The sequence below is a fragment of the Mirounga leonina genome, unplaced genomic scaffold (assembly GCF_011800145.1).
Source record: "Mirounga leonina isolate KUSES-001 unplaced genomic scaffold, KU_Mleo_1.0 Mir_82, whole genome shotgun sequence".
Lineage (NCBI taxonomy): Eukaryota > Metazoa > Chordata > Mammalia > Carnivora > Phocidae > Mirounga > Mirounga leonina.
The window spans coordinates 39,968,994-39,976,229 of record NW_023270825.1 but is presented as its reverse complement, the minus strand read 5'-3'; the positions used below and the strand labels follow the sequence as shown (position 1 = coordinate 39,976,229).

The following is a 7,236-nucleotide window of genomic DNA, read 5'->3' as shown; positions in this document are numbered from 1 at the left end:
TTTTAACAAGCATCTTCAGGTGTGATTCTGGTGTGTGCTTAAGTTGGAGAACCACTGGCCTAGAACATTATTCCTGAGTCACATGCTCTGCAGAATTACTGGAAAATATTTATGTGTAGTAGATATTCATAGAAATAGTCTGGGAGGATATACTTCAAAATATTAATAATTCTTATCTCTAGGTGGTAAAATTACATGGGTTTTACTTTCTTTTATTTGTATTTTAGTGAATTTTCATAATGCACATGCATTTTGAGATAAGAAATATAAGTTATTTAAAAGAGAAGGCAGTGCTTGCTTCAGCAGCATATACTAAAATTGGAACAATACAGAGAAGATTAGCATGGTCCTTGCACAAGGAGGACATGCAAATTCATCAAATGTTCCATATTTTTTAAAAAATAATTCAAAAATAAAAGAGAAGGCAGAAAATATAATGGAAATATGTTAATACTTAAACACTTAAAATTTTAAAAATATGTGTATATAACTAAATTACCATAAACAAAATTAAAAGAGATGTCAAGCTGAGAAGAATTTGTAAATTATATGACAGTGGGTTGATAAGAAAAAGAATATCCCAATATAAAAGTTGGCTAAAGTTATAAACCATAGTCTAAAAAAGAAGAAATGTGAATGAGAATTCACAATAAGAATGAATAAGAATGTGAATTTTTAAAGATGTGGATATGACTTTTTTTAAAAAATGTTGCCAATAATCAAAGAAATGAAAAATTAAAACAAGGCACACTTTTTGCTTATCTGATTGGCAAAGATTGAGTAGTACAGTTTTGTGAGATTGTGGAAAATGAATATTTTATCATGGTTTCAATAAGAATATAAAGAGTTACAAAATTTTTAGATGGAAATTTCAAAATATCTTCTGAAAGCCTTAAAATACAGTTTTTGATCAGATAGGAATTTTTCCTGAGAATATAATCAGATAATTGTCCATAAGTGTATGTTTACTTAATAAACATTGAAAAGATGCTTAACTACACTACTAATCTGAGAAACTGGACTGAAAACAATAAGCTATATTTCATCCATGACACTGTCAAAGCTTAACATTTTTTCCAATGTCAAGCATTGTCAAGGTTCTGAAAATCCAGATGTGTATTGTTGGTATACCCACTTTGGAAGACAAATTTGACACTGTCTATTAAAAAAAATACTATGCTTAATCCGACCAGTGACTCTCCCTTTGGTGTCTAACCTAGAGAAGCTACACATCTGCAAAGAGAGAGAAATAAGCACATGCATGTTCACCTACTATTCATAATAGAACCCCCACAAAAAAGAGGAGCAGCCTAAATTTCCATACATAAGGAACAGATAAATAAGAGATAGTAACATTGTAGGGGCGCCTGGGTGGCTCAGTTGGTTAAGTGACTACCTTGGGCTCAGGTCATGATCCTGGAGTCCCGGGATCGAGTCCCACATCGGGCTCCCTGCTAAGAGTCTGCTTCTCCCTCTGACCCTCCCCCTCCAATGTGGTCTCTCTCTCTCATTCTCTTTCTCTCAAATAAATAAATAAATAAAATCTTTACAAAGAGAGAGAGATAGTAACACTGTAATATGAAGGAATGAGTTAGATTTCTATAGAACTACACAGGAACAGATTATCAAAAAGATTACTGAAAGAAAAAGCAAACTACAGAATGATATATGCAGAACAATACTGTTTATGTAAAAAAAATAAGATTTTACTAAATGTTTTTGATACATATATGATGTATGTATATTATGTATAAAAATGGGTTACAATGTGCACCAAACTCATCATAGTTACTTCTCTCCAGAGAAAGGAGGGGACCAATTTAGAAGACAGTCGCCAAAGGGAGTTTTCATTTTACTTAGAACAGTCTCATCTCTCTTTTTTTTAAAGAAGAATATTTGTATACTTTAAAAATATTTGTATACTTTAAAAACACATGGAAAAGCTGGGAAATAATGTCTTGAAACATCAATAGTAATTAATTTGGGGTAGTGGGAAATGGGTATTAGTTTCTGCTTTTTATGTTTTATTTATTAAAAATTCAAGCTCTTCCCCAAAAGACATGTATATAAAGAATCTTTACCATAGCTTTGTTGAAGAAGAAGAGGAAGGAGGAGGAAGAGGAGGAGGAGGAGTGGGAGGAGGAGAAGAAGAAAGAAGAAAAAAGGGTGGAGGGAAGGAAGGAAGGAAGGAAGGAAGGAAGGAAGGAAGGAAGGAAGGAAAGGAAAAAGGACAAAAAAATCTGAAAGGCTCTATGGTATATGATTCTGGCTGCTAGGGTTTGGGGGAAGAAGGGATGAATAGGAGGAGCACAGAGGATTTTGAGGGCAGTGAAACCACATTGTATGATATTTTAATAGTGGATATATGTCATGTTATATGTGTTCAAACCCACAGCACGGATGACACCAAGTGTGAATCCTAATGTAAATTCGGGACTTTGGGTGATAATGATGTGTCAGTGTAGGTTCACCAATCATAACAAATGTACCACTCTGATGAAGGATGTAGATAATGGGGAGGCTGTGCATATGTGGGGGCAGAGGGTATATGGGATATTTCTGTACCTTCCTCTCGGTTTTGCTGTGAACCTAAAACTACCCTAAAAAAATAAAGTCTATTAAAAAAAAAAACAACCTAAAAGTTCCAACATAGAGAGTTGATCAAATTATGGTATACTGTAGAAGAAAGGTATGGTATACCTTTCCTTTGGTAGAAGAAACTATCATTAACAACAGTAATAATATGAAGACATTTTTAAGTTTACAGGGAAGTATAAGATTAAAGGTTTTTTTTAAGATTTTATTTATTTGCGAGAGAGAGAATGAGAGACAGAGAGCATGAGAGGGAGGAGGGTCAGAGGGAGAAGCAGACTCCCTGCCGAGCAGGGAGCCTGATGTGGGACTCGATCCCAGGACTCCAGGATCATGACCTGAGCCGAAGGCAGTCGCTTAACCAACTGAGCCACCCAGGCGCCCAAGATTAAAGTTTTTAAAAAGGCAGGTGCAGGGACCCCTGGGTAGCTCATCGGTTAAGCGTCTGCCTTCAGCTCAGGTCATGATCCCAGGGTCCCGGGATGGAGCCTGTATCGGCTCCTTGCTCGGCGGGAAGCCTGCTTCTCCCTCTGCCCCTCCCCCTGCTTGTGCTCTCTATCTCTCTGATGAATAAATAAATAAAATACTTAAAAAAAAAAAAAAGGCAGGTGCAAACAGAATTAATCTTAGGAATCCATTTTGTGAAAAAGAACATTACTGAAAGATGGATCTATGGCAACTTGTCTTATAGCTTATCTGTATTTTCTCACTTATCTTAAGAGAGCCTTATTAATTAAAATAAAGCTGACAAAAGAAAAAGAATCTAGCAAGGGTAGGGAAGAAAGATAAGTCAATGGCACATCTAGTATTGCCCTAGGGGATATTTGATTTTTTTTGGCTTCTATTCCTCCCTTTTGTTATCTGAAAACACACACACACACATGCACACGACTGTCCAGCAGCTCCTTTTCCCAAAAGACACCCAGAATTTCATGCTGCCACGGGAACCCCTATGACGGGCAAAAAGGATTTGAAACATAATTTCAAATGAAAATGCAAGTGATTTATTGTATTACGTCCTAATGTGGGACAGCTGAGGACACAGCAATGTGTTCCATGTATAGGAACCTGGGTTCCAGTAGCCACCAGTATTTCTTTTTTTTTTTTTAAGATTTTATTTATTTGCGAGAGAGACAATGAGAGAGAGACAGAGAGCATGAGAGGGAGGAGGGTCAGAGGGAGAAGTAGACTCCCTGCCGAGCAGGGAGCCCGATGCAGGACTTGATCCCGGGACTCCAGGATCATGACCTGAGCCGAAGGCAGTCGCTTAACCAACTGAGCCACCCAGGCGCCCCGCCACCAGTATTTCTAAACCGTAGAGAGCCAAGCCACCTGACTCAGAATTATCTGGAGTGCATCTTGAAAAGGAAAGCTCCTCCCAAGGCCTGACCCTTGGGGCAAGAGGCCAGGGCACCAGCAGAAATAAACACTCTGGAAGATTTCCTACGCGCTCTCAAACTCAAAAACCTTTGCCAGAGACTAATCACCGAATCACTGGAATTTTTCAGAAACCTGGATTCTTCATTAAAGGGCCAGTCCTAACAATTGAGGTGAGGATAGTGTCTTTGAGCTTGCTTTGAAGAGTCCCAACACCAGAGAGGTAGAAGCTATTATCAGTTACACTCCCTCAGAGGCAGAGCCTTGGCATTTTACAGATGACCAGAGACAGAAGGAAATGCTTTCAGAATGAATTATCTTTAGGGAGCCCCCGATAGGAGAGATAGTATGGGCCAGGGAATTCCTCTCAATCTAAAGCACAGAGGAACGGTGCGGGGAGCCAGGGCCGGGCCTATCATGTAGGTGATGAGCGTGTAAGGACATAAATCAGACTTCCCAGAATGCAGGGAATTCTTCTGATGCATCGCAAAGAAAGTCTGTTTTTGACAAAGGACTGCCTTCAGTCCCAAAGTACCTCAGGATGATAACAAGACTTGCTAAATATTCCTTAGAAAACTCTAAAATGATTTGCCCTATCCCTTTCCTGCCTCCAACCAACTTCTGACCGTAGGATGTGGAGACAGAACAGGAAAGCAAAACATCTCCTCCCCAGTAAATGTGAGTTTTCGCACACATGGAACACCCTCCAGAGTGGAATGTTCTAGACCTCCACTGTTCCCTATGTAACCTTACTGGCCACGTGTGGCTATTTGAGCACTTGCAATGTGGCTGGTATGAATTGAGATGGGCTGTAACTGTAAAATACATAGATTTTGAAGACAGTGTAAAAAAAAGAATGTAAATTACTTAACTTTTATTTGGTTACATGTTGAAAAGATATTTTGTTAAAATATATTATTACAATTGCTTTCTTCTCCTGTTTTTTCGTACTTTTTTTTTTTTAATGTGGCTACTAGAACACCTTAAAGTATATATGTGACTTGTAGTTCTATCAGACAGCAGTGCCTGAGAACGAAAAAGTAAGCAGGTGCTGCCTAGCAAAAATGTAAGTGGGAGATAGGTATTCTATTGCTTTTCAACCTAGCCCAAACTGAAGCACAGCTTCCATTTCAAAAACGTCTCTCTCTGGGCACCTGGGTGGCTCAGTCGTTAAGCATCTGCCTTCGACTCAGGTCATGATCCCAGGGTCCTGGGATCGAGCCCTGCATTGGGCTCCCTGCTCCGCAGGAAGCCTGCTTCTCCCTCTCCCACTCTCCCTCCTTGTGTTCCCTCTCTCACTGTGTCTCTCTCTGTCAAATAAATAAATTAAATTTAAAAAAAAAAGTCTCTCTCTGAACTTCTCTCAAATTGCTGAGATTTCTCTCCTTTCCTTTGGTGATGTTCCTCGTGGTGAAATGAGAGATGCAGTCTTATTTTCACTTTTTTCATCTCTCAGTTCTTCAAGGTCAGAGGCCACGGTGCCTTCTGTGTTTTGCATGGCTCTTCACCCACGATGAATGCAAGATAAAGATTTGACCCACAATGATCACCATCTGTGCAAACTCCCTTCTATTGTTCACACCTGACGGGTGTTCATCAGCATTTGTGGTTGTTCATTAGCACACAGGTTTATAGATGAGCAACCATAGCTAATTGATGAGCATTTATTGCTAATGAGTAAAGGCTGATTGAGAGATGATAATAGAGTTCTAGTTAACTCTGAACAATAGATCAAAAGGCAATTCAAGCACCAGAAGACACCTGTTTGTGCAAAGCATAGGGGAGTAAGTATACATTTAACCAGGAAAAAAAGAAGCACTGAGATTAGAATTGTACATAGAGGGGCATCTGGATGGCTCAGTCGGTTAAGCGTCTGCCTTCGGCTCAGGTCATGGTCCCAGGGTCCTGGGATCTGGGATCGAGCCCCGCATCGGGCTCCCTGCTGGGCGGGAAGCCTGCTTCTCCCTCTCTCCCTCCCCCTGCTTGTGTTCCCTCTCTCGCTGTCTCTCTCTCTGTCAAATAAATAAATAAAATCTTCAAAAAAAAAAAAAAGAATTGTACATAGAGTACGCATTCAGTAACCACAGCAGGAAAGACTTTGGTCTGAAAAGGGAATAGCTGGCTAGAAGGGATTTTAGACATGAGTTTAGGTTTTAGAGCCGCTTAAGACATGTCTCCTAAGCTGGGCAAAGCTAGAGTCTCTTGCAGCTCTTTGTGTGTTTAATTACACATTGAGCTCTTCTTATGAAATGATAAATAGCTCGTGCAGGTGTGCATACATCTACCCCAGCACACACACGCACACACGCGCACACACATATATGCACACACATTTGCTCACGCACTTCACCTCACACCATCCCCCTTCTATGGCTAAAAGCTCCACAGTTCCCATAAAAACCCCTCATGGGAAACGAGGAGCTTTTCAAATATGAATCTGGAAAAATTTAGAGGATTATAATGTTTAATCTTAAAACATTTGTTATTCTGCGGCTGCTTGTACCAGTGGGCAATTACCAAAACAAGGATTAACTAAAATCCGACTTTGGCCAGTTCAGGAAAATCTGTGGGTCAAAGGGAGGAGTTTGTGAAAATCACAAACACATTTTAAAGGATTAAGCAACTCACTTGCAGTGTTTCTGTGGGACCTGCCCCATTCCCTCCTATTCCAATACTCTCCCCTGCTCCCCCCACAACGCCTACTCTGACTTGGTTTTCATATTGTTTGTTGGTTTTTTGCTTTTGCTTTTTTTTCCCCTGAAGATTTTATTTATTTATTTGACAGAGAGAGACACAGCGAGAGAGGGCACACAAGCAGGGGGAGGGGGAGAGGGAGAAGCAGGCTTCCCGCAGAGCAGGGAGCCCGATGCGAGGCTCGATCCCAGGACCCTGGGACCATGACCTGAGCCGAAGGCAGATGCCTAACGACTGAGCCACCCAGGCGCCCCTGTTTGTTGGTTTTTAAATATTGCAACCTAGTGCCAACTAGAAATAACCTGTGTTTGCAAGATTCATTTCTAAAAATTAAAATGATTCTAGAAAATTAGGAGCTATCAGCCATTCACACCTTTGTGTGAACTTGTTCAATGACACCTGAGACCAGCTGTGTTGGAAAAATAGATGGAGGGGCTCTGACCGAGGGGAGGAGAGGGCAAGTAATCTGCTGGACTTGGAGAACCTTCGGAATTCAGACAGACCTTGGAAGGTACCATGGTGAAGAACACTGAGTGCCACGAGGAAATGCAAGTCTGGTGAGAAGGGCACCAG

General features: G+C 40.4%; 1 non-coding gene across 1 annotated transcript; it reads left to right on the top strand.

The window, feature by feature from the left end:
* The first annotated feature begins 292 nt into the window (after positions 1–292).
* On the top strand, positions 293–395 carry LOC118002784. Its single transcript, XR_004677159.1, has one exon. It is a non-coding gene; the product is annotated as a U6 spliceosomal RNA (small nuclear RNA).
* The last annotated feature ends 6,841 nt before the right edge of the window (positions 396–7,236 follow it).